This window comes from Panthera leo, chromosome B4 (genome assembly GCF_018350215.1).
Source record: "Panthera leo isolate Ple1 chromosome B4, P.leo_Ple1_pat1.1, whole genome shotgun sequence".
NCBI lineage: Eukaryota > Metazoa > Chordata > Mammalia > Carnivora > Felidae > Panthera > Panthera leo.
Genome location: NC_056685.1, coordinates 114,175,257 through 114,199,780, shown reverse-complemented (window position 1 = coordinate 114,199,780; position 24,524 = coordinate 114,175,257). Strand labels below are relative to the sequence as shown.

Sequence of the window (24,524 nt, the reverse complement as noted above, 5' to 3'; positions counted from 1 at the left end):
ACCTATTTTATTTTATATATTTCCTCCAGGCCAGACTGCAACAGGATATAAACCTGGGGATATTATTTGTGTGGGATTCTATAACTTCATAACTGTTGAGTTGCTATTGTGTGCCAAGATTCCCACCTTCTGCCTCCTCCCTCCCCAACACACTTTTGAATGTGTATTGTGTCAATGCACAGAGATGAACCTTAGATCACTCAGAGCTGAGAAACTTCTCTTCAGGATGGTCACATCTGGAGACATATTTGACAGGAATGGCATCCATTCCTTTGTTGGATTTCAGCATATTTTAGAGCAAGGATAGAGGACAACTTTGAAATGATGAGGTAGGCCTTTGTTAGTTTTCTGAGGATAGAACCTCCTAGAAGTGGTGAATTCTTGATAATGACCATGATGGAGGATGCATTGACATGGACTGCTTTCCATTTACTTAGGAAATTCACATGTCTTTAAGATATCTCTTATTTTACAAATAGAAAATAAGAGGTGTTATGATCTCTCAAGGTTTATATTACATTTTAAGAAAAAATGATGAATTTGCTCTCCACAGGGTCAGAGGGCAGACTAAGCATAGATTGAACTGATATCTTTAATAACAATGAAGTTATATTCTATGAATTAAATATGAGTTAAAAAAATTCAACCTCCAATTCAACCCCAAATCTCAATTTAATTTACAACTCAGGCAATATTTTGTAGGACATTATTTTACCTTTTCCATTGGTAAGCTGTTTTTGTTTCCTGGTATTTGATATTATTTTGAAAAAAGGAATATTTGGGGCTAATGGCACAGTGGCTTTGAAAGCACAGGAATGTTGCTGCCTTACATGCTACTTAATCTCCTCTGTTAAAAGTTGATATAATTTGGGGCTTTTGGCTGGCTCAGTTGGTAGAGCATGTGACTCTTAATCTAGGGGTCTTGAGTTCAAGCCCCATATTGGGCCTGGAGCCTAGTTAAAATAAATAAAATAATAAAAAATTATTTTTAAAAAGTTGATATAATTCTACTGCATAAACAAAAAAGACATGTCTGAGGTCTTGGAAAGTAAAAATTTAGTATTAACTTTAATAGACAAATACTAGTTGAATAAACGTAGGCCTAGTTTAGATGGCAAGAACTACCTGAATTCATGAAAAACCTGAAATACAGATCATCTTATTTTTTTTAAAGGACATATAGTAAATGAAGATAGTTCAGTCCAATAATATATACTTATTAAAGTCCATACCAATTACAGCATTATGCTAGATCCTGGGAATCCGGTAACCCAGGGGCAGTATCAGTCCCTGGCCTTGAGGTCATTGTCTAGAAGGGAAAGCTGAGGTAAAAACTTGTGAGTCAGAATATAGCAGGTGCTGTGGTAGAGAAGGCACAAAATGCTGGGAGTCAGTGAAAGGTTTCTACAGGAGATAATGTATTAGTTACGTATTGCTGTATAACAATTACACCAAATGTAATACCTTTAAACAATAAAATTTTACCATCTCATATAGTTTCTGACAGTCGAGAAACCTGGAGAGGCTTAACTTATGGTTCTGGCTCAGCGTCTCTTGTGAAGTTGCCATCATGATGTTGGGCAGAGATGCTGTCATCTGAAGGCTTGACTGGGGAGAATCCATTTTCAAAATGGCTATTGGCAGGAGGCTTTAGTTCTCTGCCACAGGGGTGTCTTCACAGGGCTACTCATGACATTATCTCTAACCTATCCCAGAGTGAGGGATCTAAGTGAGTGAAAGCCAAAAGCTACAATGTCTTTTATAACCTAGCCTCAGGAGTGACATTCTTCACTTCCTCCTCATTCTGTTGATCATACAGATCAACTCTGATATAATATGGGAGAAGACTATGCAAGGGTGTAAGGCAGGGACCATTGGGAGCCATCTTGGACACTGGCTACCATAGATATTACCTAACCCTAGTAGAAGTTCCCAAGAAATATACTTTAATAAACGGTGATTTTAAATAGATTTTAGTTAACTGGTAGCCTTAACTGGTATTCTTTAGCTGAAATATAAATGTCTGTACATAAAAGGAGAATAATAATGGTAGCCAATATTTATTGAACTCTTTCTATGTGGCAAGCACTGTCAAAGTACTTTCCATGTATCATGAGAGAGAGTACAGCTTAGTGTTTAAGCATCTGGATTCTAGAGCTACATAGGATTTTTAAAAAAATATTGATTTGTTGTGGCAGATTACTTAACCCTTTTGTGCCTTGGTTTTCTTATCTATAAGTAAAAGGAATAGTATGTCCCTCATAGGATTGTCTTGAGGATAAAGTAAGCCAAGCCACCAGGGTCTCTCCTAATTGCTGCCACACTTATGTTCAGAAACAGATTTTTAAATTACTTTATTTCTTTATTTTTTACCCATGGGAGATGCAAGGGATAGGCATCACATTGGACTGACGCAGTGGGAAGCAAGGAAATCTGAGTTCAGAGTTGGATGTCCTCCACAAAACAGGCTGGTCAACTCCCATGATGCCAGTCAGCTAGGCTGGGTTTCAAGTTGTTAGTGCACTGATATGTTCACTCCTTCTGGAAAAATGAAAAAAACAATGTGGGTCACTCTATGGACTACTGGGCAAGTATTTGCTCCCTAGGGGAGGCAGATCTGCTTACTGGCTTGGAATAACCCATGCTTTTTCTGTGGAACACCAAAGGCTGGCCAACAGGCCACCCCATGGTGTCCCTCTGACCTCATGCCCTATGACTGAGGACATTCTTTCTTCTTTGCCCTGGCACCCTTTGAAGTCCCACCTGCTATTCTCATCTGGTTTAATCTGGTTTAATCTGGCTCTTGTCATTTTTATCTCCTTAACATTGCTCAAAATGTCCCTGCAGGACCCTCCCTCCTCAACTATTTCTATCTTTAGAAAATAGAAACTTGGATACAAGAGCTGGCTTTTCCTCAGCTAGGTCATCTGCCTAAAGCCTTCCCAGGTTATTGTGGGCATACCATTGTATTCATATATCATTGCTCTGGACTGTGAAAACAGCTTTTCACCAACTAAATCACCAAAAGCCCCAGGCAAGTTTATCTGAATTTGTAAAGGTCTCTGGGAGGGTTTTATTTCCTTTTCTTGTATACAGTTACTTAGAAATAAATGGTAGGGACTTACAATGGCAATGTGATAAAAACTATGTTCAGAATGGTGCCACCCCCTCCTTTGGGAATAATACTGGTAAGGCCTTTTAAAATGTACAAGAGAAACACCAACTACTCACCAGGGCTTACTCTTTAAATAAGAACAGAGTAAGAACTTCGTTAGTTAAAGCAAACCCTCATTAGCTGAGAACCGTCTATTAGGTTCCTGTATTTACCTTTCCACGATGAAAGGCAAGACTTGCCATCACCAAGATAAAGGACTTGCCAGAAGTTTGAGCAGTCTCCACCTTTTCCTGGACAGTTGTCACCTTGGCCTCAGTTCTTGCCTGGCTGGTGACACAGCATCTGTAGTCCTACTGTCCACAGCTGGGATAGGTGGGGATGGGGGTCCAGGAGGCACAAGCAACTCCTGTTCCACATCTGCTCAGCCCTCTCCTGTCCTTGTTGAAAACTTTTTTCAAACTCGGTGTCCTTAGAGAAATCTGTTTAAAATCAATCTCTGGCCAACCCCTTTCTGTGTCCTCACAGTCAACCATCCATCCAGTCTAGCCACTGCCTCTGGATATGTTTTTTCATAAACAAATGCAAACATGCATCTCTCTGCAAAGAGAATATAAAAGACACGAGAGTGTAAGTCCATCTTATTGCCTTAGGAACCAAAGAAATTAAAGGAATGACCCCATTCCGAGACTTTACACTGTTGCAAGTTATGGGCATGCTCAGGATAGTAGCTTTGAAGTAGAGCAGATCAGTTCCAGATCTGCCCCTTAGTAGAAGTGCTATTCAGCTGCCTCGAGCCTCATTTTCTTTACAGCTAACATGCAAATAATGATAAGCAACTTAGAATTGTCGTGAAGATTTGGAGACCATATAAAGCATCTAGGAAGTGCCTGGCACATGTAAGCACTCAATATTCCACCTATTATCATAATTATTTTAAAAAATCCCTCTACACTCAAGGCTTCTGGAAAGGTTGGACTGCTGATACCTCACTATATCTTCATTGCCATAGCTAGTAATACAGCCCCATTTTATACATGATTACTATTAACTCACATTTTAGATGTGAAAACTGAGCCTAAAGAGTTCAAGTGATTCAACCAAAGTTGTGTTTTGTCAGAGTGGGCCTCAAATGGATTTCCTCAAATTCTGACTGAGCACAAATCTCAGGGTTCAACATTAAATGATAGTTATCTTTAGCAAGGCAGATGGGTGGGTAAAAACAACAACAATGAAACTATCACCAAATGTAGTGAGCACTATAAAGATATGTACAAATTGCTCTAATAAATCAGATCAAAGAACAGTTAATTCCAGGGTAAGGGATGGGTGGAAGTGAGGATGGGGTGAAGTTAGGGAGGCTCTGAAGTGTAATTGTTAACCCTTATCTAGTGGACTTCTGAAACAAGTGGTCATAAACTGGGCTGCTTGCAGATACATTTTATTTGTCCATTATTATTATTATTATTATTATTATTTGAGATAGAGGGCAAGAGTGAGAGTGAGCAGGGGAGGGGCAAAGGAAGAGGGAGAGAATCTTAGGCAGGCTCCATGCTCAGTGCAGAGCCAGATGCAGGGTTCAATCTCATGAATCGTGAGGTCATGACCCAAGTAGAAATCAAGAATAGGAGGCTTAACTGACTGAGCTACCCAGGTGCTCCTTATTTGTACTTTAAAGTGCCTAAAATTATTTTGAATTGGTTGCAAACATTTAAAAACAGGACATTTCATGTAAAAATAGAAATTTTTGGCTTCTCTTAGAAAATCAGGTTTTAACATGATTGTTCATCATTCTACTTGGTGTCAGTTGGCTGTCCACTTCAGCCTGGGCTGACCTCCAACATTGTCCACACTGGGCTTCTTCTTGACCTTTGTCAAGGGTCAAGAAATGGAAAAGATAAGATTTTTCAGCAACCAAGCTTGAAAATTTGAAGTGCTAGCGGGGTAAGGAAAATCTTTGTTTACTTAAGTAGAATAAAATATTCAGGAAATCTACTATTTATTTATTTATGTTTTAAATCTTTAAAAAAATTAAAAAAAATTTTTTTTAAATGTTTATTTCTGACACAGAGAGAGACAGAGCATGAGCGGGGGAGGGGCAGAGAGAGAGGGAGGCACAGAATCCGAAGCAGGCTATAGGCTCTGAGCTGTCAGCACAGAGCCCGACGGGGGGCTCGAACCCACAGACTGCGAGATCATGACCTGAGACGAAGTCGGTCGCTCAGCCGACTGAGTCACCCAGGCGCCCCTAAAAAATTTTTTTTAAGTGTATTTATTTATTTCGAGTGGGGAGAGGGGAGGGAGAGGGAGACTCCCAAGCAGGCTCTTTGAGAGAGAGGGAGAGAGAGAGAATCCCAAGCATGCTCTGAGCTGTCATCATGGAGCCTGATGCAGAGGGCTTGATCTCACCAACCGCGATATCATGACCTGAGCTGCTATCAAGTGTCCAACCCTCAACCTACTGAGCCACCCAGGTGCCCTGAGAAATTTGCTATTTATTGACTAAACGTATCCTTTACTACTTAGATTTCAAGTATATGTCTAAATGTAATGATCACAAAGGGACTAGAGAGTTGGAAATCCTGTGGAGACTGTGAAGGTATTGAAGCGAATTCAGAAAGAAATATGCTTCAGAAAAGGGAAGTAGTAACGTAGGAACTCTAAGGGCTTGCATGCCACCATGTTTTGCTGATTTTGCTGATTACTATTAGATATATATTAATAAAGATTAACTGACTTATAATTTATTCTGTTTTTTCAAATTCCCATATCTGGACATATGATTTAATGCAGAGGCTTTCAAGCAATTTTGCCCAAGACCCACAGTATGGAATACTTTTTCATCATACATACATGCATGTACATTAATCTGTGGGTGGACACTTGGGTTGCTTCTACCTTTTGGCTATTGTGAAAAATGCCACTATGGATGTGGATGTACAAATATCTGTCCAAGTCTCTGCTTTCAGTTGTTTGGGTATATACCCAGAAGTGGAATTGCTAGATTACATGGTAAATCTATTTTTAATATTTTGAGGAAGACGATGATATTTATAAGGATGATTTTCAGATTACAGCTACTGTGAAATAATGGACTGCATTAGAATGTTCATCTGCATCTCCATTACTCTCCAGTATGCTGCCATTTTGCAAAAAATTCTCAAAGAAATTTTGTTATTGTGGTTCTGAGGAGCATAGGACTTTGTAGGGGCAGTGTCAGAGTAGCACCAACCTCTGGGCACAACCTGCCACTGAATGATGAATGAATAATACCCAATAAGAAAACTTCATATGGAGATCAAGAAATTGCCTCTGCTTTCTGTGTTAAAATATATGCTTATTAATCTAGTCTGTTTTGTGTCATGACTATACAAGCTTAAAAACTGATGCTCTTCTCCATGGGCTCTAAGCAGCCTCAAGTGAGATGGCAAGGAATGAAGAAAAGTCCTAAATTCCAGTCAAAGCCATCAATATTTACATGAAACAAAATAGAAACCCCAAATAAAACCAAGAACCCTAACTTCTGTTTCTAAGAGGTACGTATCAATGTAGGTTCATTGTAGGATAATAAAAAAAATAGACATAAAAATATAGAAATGGAAACCATCTGTTCCCATCCACTTTTTGTTAAATTGTTCCAGATTATTTTTTTGGACATAAATGTATTTTGTGTACATTTTAATTTATCAAACAAGTCATGCTATAATTTATTATTTTGTGACCTTTCCCCCCAATTTGTATGTTATATACACATTTATATACCATATCTTTTCTCATGAAATAATATTTATGATAGAAAAACATCAGTTTTCGTAGAAAAAAACATTTGACAAAATACAGCATCCTTTCTTAATAAAAACCCTCAAGACAGTAAAGATAGAAGGAACATACCTCAAGATCATAAAGGACATATATGAAAAATCATCCTCAATGAAAGAAAACAGAACTTTCCTCCTAAGGTTAGGAATACATCATGGATGTCCACTCTCACCACTGTTATTCAACATAGTGTTGGAAGCCCTAGACTCAGGAATCAAACAACAAAAAGAAATAAAAGGCATCCAAATTGGCAAGGAGGAAGTCAAACTTTCATTCTTCACAGATGACATGATACTCTATGTAGAAAACCGAAAAAGCCCCACCCAAAAATTGCTAGAACTGATACATGAATTCAGCAAAGTCTCAGGTCATAAAATCAGTGTACAGAAATTGGTTGTGTTTCTATACATCAATAATGAAGCAGCAGAAAAAGAAATCAAGGAATCAATCCCATTTGCAAATGCATCAAAAATTGTAAAATACCTAGGAATAAACCTAACCAAAGAGGTGAAAAATCTATATACTGAAAAGTATAGAAAGCTCATTATGAAAGAAATTGAAGAACAAGAAAAAAATGGAAAAATATTCCATGTTCATGGATTGGAAGAATAAATATTGTTAAAATGTCAACACTACCCAAAGCCATTTACATGTTCAATGCAATCCATATCAAAATATCACCAGCATTCTTCACAGAGCTAGAAAAAACAATTCTAAAATTTGTATGGAACCAAAAAAGACCCCAAATAGCCAAAGTAATGTTGAAAAAGAAAACCAAAGCTGGAGGCATCACAACTCCAGGCTTCAAGCTGTATTACAAAGCTGTAATCATCAAGACAGTATGGTATTGGCACAAAAACAGACACATAGATCAATGGAACAGAATAGAGAACCCAGAAATGGACCCACAAATGTATGGCCAACTAATCTTCGACAAAGCAGGAAAGAATATCCGATGGAAAAAAGACAGTCTCTTCAGCAAATGGTATTGGGAAAGATGGACAGCGACATGCAGAAGAACAAACCTGGACTACTTTCTTACACCACACACAAAAATAAACTCAAAATGGATGAAAAACCTAACATAAGGCAGGAAGCCATCAAAATCCTAGAGGAGAGAACAGGCAACAACCTTTTTGACCTTGGCTGCAGCAACTTCTTACTTGACATGTCTCCAGAGGTAAGGGAAACAAAAGCGAAAACGAACTATTGGGACTTGATCAAGATAAAAAGCTTCTGCATAGCAAAGGAAACAATCAACAAAAATAAAAGTCAGCCTATGGAATGGGAGAAGATATTTGCAAATGACATATCTGATAAAGGGTTAGTATCCAAAATCTAGAACTTTTCAAACTCAACACCCGAAAAACAAAAGAGATGGGCAGAAGACATGAATAAACATTTTTCCAAAGAAGACATCCAAATGTCCAAAGGACACATGAAAAGATGCTCAACATCACTCATCATCAAGGAAATACAAATCAGTATCAAAATGAGATACCGCCTCACACCTGTCAGAATGGCTAACATTAACAACTCAGGCAACAACAGATGTTTGTGAGGATGAGGAGAAACAGGAACCCTTTTGCACTGCTGGTGGGAATGCAAACTGGTGCAACCACTCTGGAAAATAGTATGGAGGTTCCTCAAATAATTAAAAATAGAACTACCCTGTGACCCAGAAATTGCACTACTAGGAATCTATCCAAAGGATACAGGAGTGCCGATCTGAGGGACACATGTACCCCAATGTTTATAGCAGCACTATCAACAATAGCCAAAGTATGGAAAGAGCCCAAATGTCCTTCGACTGATGAATGGATAAAGAAGATGTGGTATATCTATATACAATGGAATATTCTGTGGTGATCAAAAAGAGTGAAATCTTGCCATTTGCAACATGGATGGAACTAGAGTGTATATGCTATGCAAAATAGGTCAGTCAGAAAAAGACATATCATATGATTTCACTCATATGTGGAATTTAAGGAACAAAACAGAGGTACATAGGGGAAGGGAAACAAAAATAAGGTAAAAACAGAGAGGGAGACAAACCATAAGAGACTCTTAAATATAGAGAACAAACTGAGGGTTGCTGGTGGGTGTTGGGTGGGGCGATGGACATTAAAGAGGACCCTTGTTGGGATGAGCACTAGGTGTTATATGTAAGTGATGAATTACTAAATTCTATTCCTGAAATCATTATTATACGATATGGTAACTAATTTGGATTTAAATTTTAAAAATTGTTAAAAAAATTTAAAAAGTAAAATATCAGTTTTATGGATACCACTTTATTTGTTTAATGTTGTATTATGGGACTTTGTCTTCGCAATTTTATTTTGCGAATACAACAATGAATATTTTTTTCATAGGTTAATTTTTAAGTTCATCTTGATTTTTTAGGATGAATCTTAAAAATAATATGGCTTTTGCAAATGTATGCATCAATTCTTATTTTTTCATATTTGCATATTTTTAAAATATATTTGCATATTTTCAATATTTTTAAAAATGTTTTTATTATTTTTATTTTTGAGAGAGAGAGAGCAGAAACTGGGGAGGGGCAGAGAGAGAGGGAGACACAGAATCTGAAGCAGCCTCCAGGCTCTGAGCGGTCAGCATAGAGCCTGACATGGGTCTCAAACACATGAACTGCAAGATCATGACCTGAGCTGAAGTCTGATGCATAACCGACTGAGCCACCCAGGCACCCCTGCATATTTTCAATATTAAAAGTAATATAAATTTATTATTATTACAGGCTTGAATAGTACAAAATAGAATAGCAAGAAGAGTTAAAATTTCTCTTTTTCCTCAAGGTAATTGTGTTAACAATTTAGTGAACATTCTTTTAGACTTTCAGTGCATGTATGCAAACATACATATTTATATAAATGAGATCCGATGCTACATTTGAGTTTGGTAACCCAAACTTTTTAACTTAGAAAATAGTGGATTTTTTCCATGTCATTAAATATTCTTTTACAGTATTTTTTGATGGTTTCAAACTATTGCATTGTGGTGGCAAAACTTTTCCTTTACTGTCTTTGGTTCAGGGTTTGGTGTCTATGAATTAAACTGACAAGAGACAGATTAATAAGAGGAAAAAACAGATTTTTTAAATTTATCTATGTGCATGGGAATTCACAGAAAAATGTGAATCAAGGAAGTGGTTAGAATTTGGGGCTTATATACCATCATCATAGGGTCAGAAGAGGGGGAAAAGGGCATGTAGGGGAAAATAAAAGACTTTTAGGGAAGATAAATGGGCCCTTAGAAGAATAGATAGATGTAACAGCTTAGCAACAATGTCTGTTTAGGTGATTTCTTATCCTGGTGCTGATCTCCAGTGATAGAAGGGCACTTAGGACAGCTTAATTCTTTGGGTGAGGCTCTGCTTTTAGGCAGATGGGGGGAAGTTCAGAAAAGAAAACTCTTCACAGTGGTATTTTCTGAATCCTTTCACCATATTTGTATTACCCAGGTCAATCCAAGTTTCTGCAGCCTCTGTGGAGGGGAACATGCCGGCTGACAGCCTCTACTAACAGGTTGGGGCTCCCTCCTGCTGCTCCTGCCCTCCCAGCCACCAGCTCATTGGAGCAAGACCAGGTACTGACCATGGGCAATTACTCTGTTTTGAGGGGGCATGGTGCAAAATCTTTGCTCATGCAGAGAAGCTGGATCAATCATGATCTCATTGTTGGATTTGAGTTGAGGTATAAGTAGAATGTTCAACTGTTCACAGTGAATTCACGGCTTAAAGATGCATGAAGGAGAGCCATGAGGGAGAGTAATTGCCTTGAAAAGTCAAAAATAGGTCAGTTAACATTATTGGGAAGCAGGATGTGTAAGAAAGGCTATCAGGTTGATATAAATACGTAGAATAAAGAGTTATGTTTTAGGGTAAAGACCCGAGATGAAAATTTGAATCTTGATACCCCACTTTATGGTATGTGACTTGCATCAATTAACCTTCTGAGCCATAGTTTCCTTATCAGTAACATGAAGATAATAATATGTCTGTTATTGAGTTGTAGGAAGAATTTACTGAGATAATATAGGTAAAACATTAAATAAATGTAGTCATTATTATAGCTATATCTTCCCATATTTACCTTATATTTGATATTCTTCCTGTGCTATATTTTTGCCTGTACTGTATTTTTGAATCTCTGGCATTTAATATATTAATTTATGAATATGTAATTAATGATTGCTATGTTATGTTCCAGGAAGTTTTCATAATGAAGTCTGGATTTTTTATTGACCAAAGTTCTAAAATAACCAAATAAATGTTTTATTCTACAACTTTCTTTCACTTTGAAGGGTAAAAGGAATATTCTACCAAGACTGATCATTTGATTTTGGGCTTATAAAAGTTGAACTCATTTAATTAAAAAGAATATTAGCAGTGAAATACCAGTTGACAACTGGGTAGACTACATGCATCCTCATAGGATTTGAATTTCTTACCTTATTTATTTATTTTTTCCTTAGAAAGGAAGTACCTAGAATTTTCTCTCTTGTGGGAATAGTATATAGAGGGGGTGGGTAGATTCAATTTTTAGAATATGTCAACTTTCTGCCTCTTCCCATCCCCACCCTACTAGATAATTAAGGACTACGTGGCATGTATAAATAGCCTCGGCTGAGAACATCCTCATATCTTTGCCCCTCTCATCACTGAGCAGGGCCCATAACTGATGTTGCAATTAGAGCGCTGATTTAGCTCTGAGAGACACATTGCAAATGATCCACTGAGGAGGATGGTATTTATATCACTACTGACTGATGAGGACTTTGTCAACTGTGCCTTTGGCAGATCATTCAATGGCACGCCCCTGGGTTAATCTACTTCTCATTATAACTGATGATCCATGGTGATGTATTTTCAGAACCACTCATCTTACACAGGGTGCCATGATGTGGAACAGACCTACATAAATACAGATAATTAGGGAAATACTCAATCCAAAGTATAGAGATCAACAGAAGAGCTGTAGAGGTCAAGATATTTAGTGACTTACTGGGGCACATTTGGTATCATTTGTGCCAACAGGAATTTACACTTCTGGTTTTAGGGTTTGTTTGTTTTGACATAAGAGAAAGGAAATCAAAGTAGATTGACTACTTAAGTTTGCCATAGAAAAGTCAGGCAATTTGAAGTTGTCTTTTTTCATTTCTTAGATGCTATGAGTGCTTCAGAATCATAACATATTCTCAGGTCAAATATTTAATACAGAATCAGAAATCCTAGGATTATATGATTAAGAGTTGAAAGCCTGTAGTTCCCTATCTATTATCTATCTACCTACCTACCTACCTACCTATCATCTGTCTGTCTTTCCTTTGTGTAAAATGAATAGTAGAAACACAAATATGGAGTTGGGCTCATAGTCTTCCTAACTCTTCCTTAATGGCTAGAAGGTGGGATGTTGCAGTGTGTTAGAAGAAAGCTTAACTTTTGCTCTCTTCTTTAATGTGGAGAATTTATATCTACAATGCTTTGTGAAGAACTTTGAAAACATAGCTTCATGTTCCAGCAATCCTCCTACAATCCTGCAATCCTCCTGCTCCATGCTGATCCTCCAGCAATCCCAAAGAGATTACCACCTCTAAACCTTTCCTACATAGAAACCTTTCTATCAAACGTACACTGGGAGTCCAAATGATATTGCAATATGGAAAGCCATTGCTCAGTACACACTGAGTCTCCCTAATGGGCACCAAGGAACTCTTCTCCTTTTTCCATGCTCTCCTCTCAGGACCAACCTCTTTCTCCTTTCTGATTTCTGGCTCAGGTGCTCAGCCAGTCAGATGGGTCCTATTGGAGCTGGAGAGAAGGGAAGTAGAGTGGTGGTGTCCTTACTCTAAAGAGTAAGGGCAAAATGAAAATGGTACCTCCTGATTCAATCTTAAAGTGAAATAGCTACCAAGTTAACTCTTCCCTTACTGGCTTTGGCCCACTTTTAGAAAATGTTTGTGTTATTTTGTGTCTTTCTTCCCTCTTACCAAAGACCCTCGGTATTGTTCTAACTTGTATGCAACAGAATGAACAGAGTGAAAATCTCTGGGTTACTATACAATCAAGCCTTCCCTGTCTTCTTCTATAAACATCTGCCTCCCCTGTGACTAGTGGCTATGGGCTAAGGACCTCTCAATTAACATCTCAAAAATATCAGATGTAGCCCCTTGAGAGGATAAAAAACTAAGCAGGAAGTCCATATGTGACTTAGACCTTGTATCTAGAATATATAAAGAACTCCCAAAACTCAAAAATAAAGGAAAAAAAAAACCCACAATTTAAAAAATGGACAAATGACTTGAAAAAAACCTTTAGAAATCTACAAATGCCCAATAAGCACATGAAAAGACACTCAGCGTCATTGGAGAAATGCAAATTAAAACCATAGTGAGATGCTATCCACATAAAAGAGTGGCTGAAAATAAAAATAAAAATAAAGTAAAATAAAGTAAAATAAAATACAACAATTGCCATATGCTGATGAGGGTACAGAGCAATTGGAACTCTCATCCATTGTTGGTGGGAATGCAAATGTATAGCCACTTTAGAAAACAGTTTCACAGTTAATATACACTTATTGTATGACCCAGTAATCCTACTTTTAGGTACTTACCTAAGTGTATTGAAAACATGTTCATTCAAAAACCTACATGCAAATGTTTATAGCAACGTTATTCTTAAGCACCAAAAACTGTAAATAACCCTGATGTCCTTCATCTGGTTAATGGATAAACAAACTATAGTTCATCCAAACAATGAAACCACTGAGCAATAAAAAGGAACTAACTTCTGATACATGCAACAATATGGATGAATCTCCAATTGTTATTCTGAGTAAAAGAAATGAGATTCAAAAAGCTCAAAATCATACCATCTGATGCCATTTATATGACTTTCTGGAAAAGGCAGAAAACAGAAAATGGAGACAACAAAGGGACATAAGGGGGGACGTTTTGAGATCATTGCAATGCTGTATATCTTCATGGTGGTGGTTACACTATTGTACATATTTCCTAAAACTCATAGGACTGCACTGAGAAGGGCAAACTTTACCATATGTAAATTACACTTCAGTAATTTAAAAAAAGAAATAGCCATCGAGAAGATAGAAGACAAAGATAAAAGTGATCAATCATGGCAACTTACTTCTTTAAGAAAACTAAGAAAATTAGACAAACCCCTGGTGATATTACTCAGGGTTGCCAAAAGGACCAGGGAGAGAAGGCAGGACATGTGGAATAACAGGTCCATCCAAGGCAGCCTCTTTTGTCCCTTGAGGTTCAGGACTGTGGAGGAAAGGGACAATGAGTGAAGGCTGGGAAGATAACATCTATGAGGAAAAGTTGATAGTTTCCCTAGCAACAGGGGCTGTAAGGGTAACTTGAGAGCCATGAGTTTCCAAGCCTCCTTGACAGTTTGATTACAGTTTGATTCTGCTATTTAGAAGTGAATAGCTGTAATGATCTTTAGCATATTATAATGGAATTTTGTCTACAACATTATTTAAGAACTAACAATTTATTGTGCTTATGATATGCTAGACACTATTCTATGTTCTTCATATTTATTAACCCATTTAAACATCTCATCAATCCTATGAAGGGAGGGATTATTATTGTCTCCATTTTACAGATATAGACATAGAGGAGCGAGAGAGGGAGTTGCATTTGCATCTCCTTGTTGAAACAAAATGATGTTTTTTTGCAGATTTGTCTTTCCAGTGTGTCCTTTTTCTTTTAATAGCATTCTTTCATTTATATTGTCTTTTATACTTGACAGAGTACTTTCAAAAGCCATATTTTATTTGCAACCAGAGGAATTTTGGTGTGAAGTAGTAGTTATTTGTATGTGTGGTTGAAGTGTAATGATGATAGTTTCTAGAAAGTTCTAGGAAGAGTTAAATGCTGCTCTTCTGAATTCTTTATCTTAGTTTTTATTTTCTATGCCCTTATAAAATTTCCCCTTTTCTTTTTTGATTCCTACTGATCCTTCAAGGCCCCACCTCCCCATTCAGTGATGTTTATGAAGTGCCTGCTATATGCTGGGCATCAGCTTTTCTTCCCTGACCCCTGAGGGAGTATGCCACCACCTTTCTTCACAATGAGAGTACAAAAATGAATGAACCCTGCCTTTGGGAAGGTCACTGTCTAGTTGGATAGTGGACAGATGCATGGCCCACTCTATATCACATATCACTGCAAAATGGAGGCAGTGAATGAGTCTAAGGATACACATGTTCTCCTGAAATAGGAAGAACAAGGAAGAATAGAGTAAAAGATGAGGTAGAAGAGAAAATGAAGAATATCCATTTGCCAAGAATAAGAAGATCAGGGGTAGAATTGGGAGCCTGAAGAAATAAGGGAGTTTTGGAACAGTTACCTTTGGGAATAGGAAAGGAGTCAGCTCACAATTACTAACAGCAGTCATTCTGAACCTAGTGCACCATAGAATCACCTGATTAACAAAAATACCAATGCTTGTTTCCTATCCTAGAGTTGCCAATTCAGTTGAGATTGTGGATGGGGTTCAGTCACTAATGGTTTAAGAAAGCTCCCAAGTGAGAAAGAGGATCTCTTTTGCGTTGCTGGTGGGAATGCAAACTGGTGCAGCCACTCTGGAAAACGGTATGGAGGTTCCTCAAATAATTAAAAAATTAAATAATAGAACTGTCCTATGACCCAGCAATTGCACTACTAGGTATTTATCCAAGGGATACAGGTATGCTGTTTTGAAGGGACACATGCACCCCAATGTTTATAGAAGCACTATTGACAATAGTCAAAGTATGGAAAGAGCCCAAATGTCCATCGTTGGATGAATGGATAAAGAAGATGTGGCGTATATATATATATATATATATATATATATACACACACACACACACACACACAATGGAGTATTACTTGGCAATCAAAAGAATGAAATCTTGCCATTTGCAACTATGTGGATGGAATTAGATTATATTATGCTAAGCTAAATAAGTCAGTCAGAGAAAGACAAATATCATATGACTTCACTCATATGAGAACTTTAAGATACAAAACAGGTGAACCTAAGGGAAGGGAAGCAAAAATAATATAAAAACAGGGAGGGGGAGGGGCGCCTGGGTGGCGCAGTCGGTTAAGCGGCCGACTTCAGCCAGGTCACGATCTCGCGGTCCGTGAGTTCGAGCCCCGCGTCAGGCTCTGGGCTGATGGCTCGGAGCCTGGAGCCTGTTTCCGATTCTGTGTCTCCCTCTCTCTCTGCCCCTCCCCCGTTCATGCTCTGTCTCTCTCTGTCCCAAAAATAAATAAAAAAAAAAAAAAAAAAAAAAAAAAAAAAAAACAGGGAGGGGGACAAAAACACAAGAGACTCTTAAATATAGAGGACAAAGAGAGTTGCTGGAGGGGTTGTGGGAGGGAGGGATGGGCTAAATGGGTAAGGGGCTTAAGGAATCGACTCCTGGAATCATTGTTACACCATGTGCTACACTTGGATGTAAATTATAAAAAATAAATAAATTATAGAAGGTAAAAAAAAAAGAAAAAAGAAAAATAAAGCTCCCAAGTGATTCTAATGTGAACTGGGATTGAGAAACACTGCAAATATTGCTGAATAGTGCTGAGGGGCTCGTGCTTATCCTGTGTAAGTAAATTTCTCACTGTTAGTTACTCTCAGATTCATTTACTTGTTCATTAAAAAATGTTTGTTGAGCACCCATTATGTGTCAGGTACCTCACTGGACAGAGAAAAAGTCATCTAAGTGCTTTGATAACTATTTCCCTACCATTTTGGCACTCACATTGTGGATTAAATCTTCTTTAAAAAATGTAGTAGAAGATATTTGAACACTTACTATGTATTATTGAAACTTTACGATGCCTACATGTGGTAGGCCCTGTCCTTGTCATGCCCCACATTTTATAATGAGGGAAATGAGCCACAGAAAACTGAGGTAACTTGCCCAAGATCATACAGCCAGTAGCTGGCAGAACAGAGAGACTGTAAAGTGGTGTCCTTAACCACAAAGCAGTATTGCCTCTCTGCTGCCTCTATCTCCATGCTGAGCCTGAAGCCCTCAGAAATACTGAAAATACCATAAGCCAGTTATATTCAAAGTGATGGAGGGTATCTTGTCCTGAATGAATGCATTTCATTGACCAGCATGCAGTCAGTCACATGGCTACATCTTGTTGCTGACAAGGCTGAGAAATGCAGTCTGACTATGTGTACAAGAAGTAAACACAAAAGGACGAGTGAACAACTAGGCAGCCTTTGATACAGTCTCCTCTGATGAGACAGAAGTTATATATTTAAAGTAGTCAAATGTGTCATTTTTTAAATAAGTTGTACACTTGGTGACTTGTTTAAAAAATACTTCTCTATCATAAGGATATAAAGACATTATGCTGTATTCTTTCCTAAAGGATTTTACGTTTTAACTTACATACTTAAATCTATAATCCACCTGGCATCAATTTTGGTGTATGGTGTGAGGTAAGGATTACATTTCTTCTCTTTGTGTCTGGTGTTCTGGAATTTCATGATACTGTTTTTGGTCTAGCTTTTTTCTTTCATGCTAAATTCTCTCACTCTGAAAATTCATGTTCTTCAAGCTCTAGGAAAATTTCTTGAGTTCTTTTTTTTGATAATTTTATGTCATCTGCTTTTTTTCCCTCAAACCCCTATCAGATATGTGACCTGGATTGATCTTTTATATATTTTATCTTTTCTCTCATACTATACATCTTTATCTTTTGTTTTTACATTTTAGTGTGTGTGTGTGTGTGTATGCCTTTAATTATTATCATTAATTTAATACTAATTATCACTTTACATAGCATTTTCTCAGACTAGCATTGACAAAGACCATTAAAAAAAAAAACAACTGATGTCACCATTTTGGCTGATGGTGGCAGTAAGACTGCAAGCCCAGGTGTTCTGACACACATGATTCTCTGGAAACTTCATACCACAGCCTGGATATAAAACCTGGTCTGTGTAATTCCGAGGCCAATGTTCAAGTACTCATAAACTTTGCCAGGAATCTCTTCCATGCAGAGGGGAGAGAGAATATTCAGGAAGGGGCAGCATAAACTGAAGCAAGGGGGCTGGCAAAGGTATGACACTGGAGGGAGCTTCACTGCTGCCATCAATCGCTCAATCTTTACTTTACTCATTGGATATTTGCCAGCCTCATGTGCCATGGGATTTAAGATTACAGATGTCTTTAGTGGTCAGGAGACCTCCAGGGTAGCCCAGGGCAGGGGACATGGAACAAAAATGGGTTAGGAAAGTTAGAATCTATGCTGCCGCTGTTGGGGGGAGGGAGAGAGGATTGAGAACAGTTGGAAAATAAAGTAAAAAACATGTATTATATATAAAAGTTTTATTGAATTTTCAATTTTAGCAATTCTATTTTTAATTTTACAAGAACTCTTTCTTGTTCTCTGTTATTTTTTTTCATAGCATTTTGATGCTGTTTTATAGATGCAATTATCTTCCTTAATCTTTCAGCAGATTATAGTTCTTTTCAGTTCCCTGTCTTTTCTTTATTTACCCGGAGATGCCATTATCTGTTTTTCTTGGCATCTCTCTATTGTTAAAGGTCTGTCTATTAATAGAATGGGGAATGCTTCTGACCTGGGTGGGGCTCACTGCCTGATGGTAGTTGTTTTAGGGTGATTGGCAGGGAGTTAGCTCAAATGCTGGGAAACTTCCAGATGCCATTCTATGGAGGTCTTTTCTCTGGAGCCATTCAGTTTTTCCAGATAAGAAACTTCATAATTCCTGTCTGGAGGAAAAAGGGCCTGACTACCAGGAAACTAGTCAGGCATGTTTGGGTGCATAACAATTCATTGATTAAGTGTTTCAAATCAATCCCACCCTTTGCCATAATAATAGAAATGGTAAACTCTCATCTATAGCTTACTCTGTGTCATGTACTAATCTAATTGCTTTACACTGTTCATTGCTGTAGTAATTGCTTTAATCATTTAAACCTCCTAACAAAGCTATGAGGTTACAGAAGAGGAAACTGAGGCACGGGGAATTTAAGTAACTTGCCTGAGATCACAGAACTACTAAGTTGTGAAGCCAGGATTTGGACTCAGGCTCTTTGACTGACCATAACGCCTATGCAATGCTGCCTCAATAGAAAAATGGCATAGGCTAGTATTTGGACAATGTTAGTTCCACAAGACAGGGCGTTTGCCTATTTTATTCACCATTGCACATTCAAATGACTGATCAGGGCAATAAATATTCACGAAATGAGGAAAAATATAAACTTCATACAGAAAAGGCATTTACCTGTCCTGAGAGTGGGCTTACTTAAGGAAGGTGTAGTATGTGCCTGTACTGAGGCCCTCTCTTTTTCTTTTGAGTGCTAAAACTCACTTTTCCTTTTTTGTCAGGGAAAGGAAATGGATCTGAGGTTGAAGGAGAGGTGGACCGGGGTACATTTCTCCAGTAGAACTTTGTCATCTCCTCCAGTGGTTGGTTATCTCATTCTTTATGCAGAGACAGCTGCTATTACTTGGGAAGGGAGCTTATTAAATTTTTCTCAATATTGTATGCTATGAATCCACATTCCCATCATTAGCTATCATCTGAAGTTCAAGGCAATCCCTAGCCCCCACCATTCCCATTAAAAGGAAAAAAAAACGACAAAAAACAACCAAGACCAAGGCTTGTTTTTTTATATTCTTCTGTCTGAAAGAAGACTTGTACCATTCTTTCCCTTACAGAATAGGTTTAATTTTACAGTGATTATTTAAAGCATGAATTTCCTGAAATGGAGTAACCTGAAAGCAATGGGCATACACAGGCTTCTTACATGCTTGAGTGAAAAAAAAAATCTGGGTCTTATTTCAATGATTTATTGCTGTTTTGACAATGTGCTATCTTCCACTGAAATGTTTTTGTAAAAATGGGCCCATGCATAATCAGGACTTGAAGTTTTATTGCCAATGCTGCTAATATTTATGGTAGTCTGTGGAGTAGAAATGATTACTTTTATTTAGACTGCTTGTTTGCAATTCCAAATTTCTCAATGGCTTATGATTAAGGAAAATACTTTCTGTGGACTTTCCCTGTTTTAGAAGGATGGCTATCTTAGTTCTGTCTGCCATAACAGAATACCATAGACTGGGTCGCTTATAACAACAAATATGTATTTCTCACAGTTCTGGAGGCTGGGAGGTCCAAGATCATAGTGCTGGCAGATTAGGTTTCTGTTGAGAGCCCTCTTCTTGGTTCATAGACCACTGTCTTCTTGTTGTGTTTTCACATGGCAGGAGGGATAGGAGGGCTCACTAGGTCCCTTTTATACAGACACTAATCCCATTCGTGAGGGCTCCACCCTCATAAACTACTCATCTCCTGAAGCCCTCACCTCCTAATACTATTGCTTTGGAGATTAGGATTTCAACATAGGAACTTTGGAGGGATATAATCATTCAATCCATAACTGTGGCTCTTATAATAGTTTTTTTTTTTAAATATATTAAACAGAATAATTGATGGGAAGAAAGTATACTATCAAGGGAAAAATGAACAATTTCTTAAAAGAAATTAGCAGCTCTCAGGAATTGCTTGGTTATAAGTCACAGGAAACCATTCTATCTATGTTAACTAAAATAGGAACATTTATAGAAGATTATAGAAGCCTAGGACAGAGAATACAAAGAATTATTTGAACCAGGAGCTGGAAAGTCAGAGCCTGAGATCTCCCTCCCACCCTTCTTCCCTTCCTTCCTTCTTCCCTCCCTCCCATGCTCCCTCCCTGCCTTCCTGCCTGCCTGCTTTCTTGCCTTCTTCAGACCTCCCAAGTACCAAGCACTGTGGATACAGTGGAGAAATAGTTAGATGAGAGCTTAGAGGCACGGACAATATATGCTAAGGAGCATATATTCTTGTAGGAGGAGATAGACAATAAGCCAAAGTCAAACAATTACAGTAAAACCTTGGTTTGCGAGCATAATTCATTCCAGAAACATGCTTGTAATCCAGAGCACTTGTATATCAAAGCAAAGTTCCCCATAAGAAATAATGGAAACTCAGATGATTCATTTCACAACCAAAAATTATTCATATAAAAATGATTACAATACTGTAATATAATACAAAAAAATAAATAAAATACAAAATATAAAGAAAAATAAACAAATTAACTTGCACTTACCTTTGAAAACCTTCGTGGCTGGTGTAAGGGAGACAAGAGAGAGTAGGATTATTGTGTAGGACAACTTCACTGTCACTAACGAAATCACTGCTCTCTGTTGGCTCAATGGAATCTTTTTCTTTTCGTGCAACTTTAACAAGGAACCTATCTAATGACACTTGTTTTTGCCTCCTTTTTAGGATTTTGCAGAAATGTGATACTGCGTTGTCATGAAACAGATTCATTGCTCACACTGCTACAGCCTTATTCGGGTGGTGCTTTTCTACAAAATTTTGCACTGTTTCTCACATTTTACACATCCCCCTAAGCTCATTTGAAGTGAGGGATTCCTCTGCCTTTTTCTCTTCCTCCTCTGTAGACTAGATGCAGACATAGACTTCTTATAAAATCTTCCAATTTGAGCCACTCGCATACCTCTTTCTTACTTCCCAATGATTTCTTTCTTAACTTCCACCATAATCATCTCCTTCTTCTACCGCCTTTCTTTTCAGACTTTTTCTGCATGGGGGCCATTGTATACACTCGCATGGATGTTGACTATAGTATACCTGACAATAAGTGTAGTAAGCTGTTGTCATATACTGTATTTAATGTAACTGGCAATAAGGCAGCAGAGGAAAGGGTCCATATCTGCAGGCAGCCTGACCTAGAATGAAGCAAGGCATTCCTAAGCTTACTCTTGTATGGAAAAACAAAGGACTGTCCATAGGTGCTTTGAAGCGAGAAAAAATACACTAGTTTCAGTTGTGGGCCCCTTCCAACTTGGCTGAAAAATCACTGATATCTGCCAAACACCATGGCCTGAGATGGAGCATCGAAGCATAGGAGACAATCACCCACAATCCCACAGGGAGGGATGGGGGGGAAGAACCTTTGGCTTAGCTTGTGATCATGTGACATTTGTTGTCACGTACTACTTGTATTGCAAGACATCGCTCATTTATCAAGTTAAAATTTATTAGAAATGTTTGCTTGTCTTGCAGAACACTCACAGAACAAGTTACTAACAATCCAAGGTTTTACTGTAAAAGATTCTTATAATTCCAGTGACCATAAATTGCTTGCCCACATCTGAGATCCAACGGGGTACTATTAATAGTCGCAGTTGACAATAAGTGTAAACCTGTCCAAGGCACACCAGAAATGTCATGGGCAAAGGACTATGGAGAGAATTAGAAGAGGGTTATGTTGTAATGACTGCATGGCTACTTGAGACTGGTGACAAGAGGAGTTCTATGTAAGCTGAGACCTGAATGACAAGAAGGAGCCAAGTGTAGGAAGATGACAGGGATGAGCCTTCTAGGCAGAGAGATCAACTAAGGGCTCTCAGGGAGGAACAGGCATGGAGCATTTGCAGAACACAAAGAAGGCCAGTGTGGTTAGCATGCAGTGGACGGAGAGAACCTGGCTGGAAAGGGGACCAGAGACATTGGCAGGGGTCATGTGAGGTCAAACCTTCTGGGCATTAGTAAAGAGTTTGGCTTTGTTTATACAAAGCATGATGGGAAGCCGCTGAAAGGTTTTCAGCAAGGAAGTGACACAACCTGCTTTACCTTTGTAAAGAGCATCCTGTAATGTTATATAGTTAGAGTTTTTAAAAAATTGTTGGCACTTTTTATTGATCTTTCTTTAATGTAGTTATTTCTTTTCTTTCTTTTTTTAAATTTTTTTTATTTTTTATTTATTTTTTTGGGGGGGGAATTATTTTATTTATTTATTTATTTATTTATTTATTTATTTAATATATGAAATTTACTGTCAATTTGGTTTCCATACAACACCCAGTGCTCATCCCAAAAGGTGCCCTCCTCAATACCCATCACCCACCCTACTCTCCCTCCCACCCCCCATCAACCCTCAGTTTGTTCTCAGTTTTTAACAGTCTCTTATGCTTTGGCTCTCTCCCACTCTAACCTCTTTTTTTTTTTTTTTCCTTCCCCTCCCCCATGGGTTTCTGTTACATTTCTCAGGATCCACATAAGAGTGAAACCATATGGTATCTGTCTTTCTCTGTATGGCTTATTTCACTTAGCATCACACTCTCCAGTTCCATCCACGTTGCTACAAAAGGCCATATTTCATTTTTTCTCATTGCCACGTAGTATTCCATTGTGTATATAAACCACAATTTCTTTATCCATTCATCAGTTGATGGACATTAGGCTCTTTCCATAATTTGGCTATTGTTGAGAGTGCTGCTATAAACATTGAGGTACAAGTGCCCCTATGCATCAGTACTCCTGTATCCCTTGGATAAATTCCTAGCAGTGCTATTGCTGGGTCATAGGGTAGGTCTATTTTTAATTTTCTGAGGAACCTCCACACTGCTTTCCAGAGCGGCTGCACCAATTTGCATTCCCACCAACAGTGCAAGAGGGTTCCCGTTTCTCCACATCCTCTCCAGCATCTATAGTCTCCTGATTTCTTCATTTTGGCCACTCTGCCTGGTGTGAGGTGATATCTGAGTGTGGTTTTGATTTGTATTTCCCTGATAAGGAGCGACGTTGAACATCTTTTCATGTGCCTGTTGGCCATCCGGATGTCTTCTTTAGAGAAGTGTCTATTCATGTTTTCTGCCCATTTCTTCACTGGGTTATTTGTTTTTCGGGTGTGGAGTTTGATGAGCTCTTTATAGATTTTGGATACTAGCCCTTTGTCCGATGTGTCATTTGCAAATATCTTTTCCCATTCCGTTGGTTGCCTTTTAGTTTTGTTGGTTGTTTCCTTTGCTGTGCAGAAGCTTTTTATCTTCATAAGGTCCCAGTAATTCACTTTTGCTTTTAATTCCCTTGCCTTTGGGGATGTGCCGAGTAAGCGATTGCTACGGCTGAGGTCAGAGAGGTCTTTTCCTGCTTTCTCCTCTAAGGTTTTGATGGTTTCCTGTCTCACATTCAGGTCCTTTATCCATTTTGAGTTTATTTTTGTGAATGGTGTGAGAAAGTGGTCTAGTTTCAACCTTCTGCATGTTGCTGTCCAGTTCTCCCAGCACCATTTGTTAAAGAGACTGTCTTTTTTCCATTGGATGTTCTTTCCTGCTTTGTCAAAGATGAGTTGGCCATACGTTTGTGGGTCTAGTTCTGGGGTTTCTATTCTATTCCATTGGTCTATGTGTCTGTTTTTATGCCAATACCATGCTGTCTTGATGATGACAGCTTTGTAGTAGAGGCTAAAGTCTGGGATTGTGACGCCTCCTGCTTTGGTCTTCTTCTTCAAAATTACTTTGGCTATTCGGGGCCTTTTGTGGTTCCATATGAATTTTAGGATTGCTTGTTCTAGTTTCGAGAAGAATGCTGGTGCAATTTTGATTGGGATTGCATTGAATGTGTAGATAGCTTTGGGTAGTATTGACATTTTGACAATATTTATTCTTCCAATCCATGAGCAGGGAATGTCTTTCCATT

The 24,524-nt window shown here is 38.2% G+C and overlaps 1 long non-coding RNA gene across 1 annotated transcript in view; it reads left to right on the top strand.

Annotated features, from left to right (window-relative positions):
* LOC122224921 overlaps window positions 1-24,524 on the top strand; it is a 67,840-nt gene that overhangs the window by 8,720 nt on the left and 34,596 nt on the right. The window contains exon 2 of the long non-coding RNA XR_006205026.1: window positions 10,419-10,543. This is a non-coding gene — a long non-coding RNA (uncharacterized LOC122224921). The remainder of the gene's footprint in view (window positions 1-10,418; window positions 10,544-24,524) is intronic.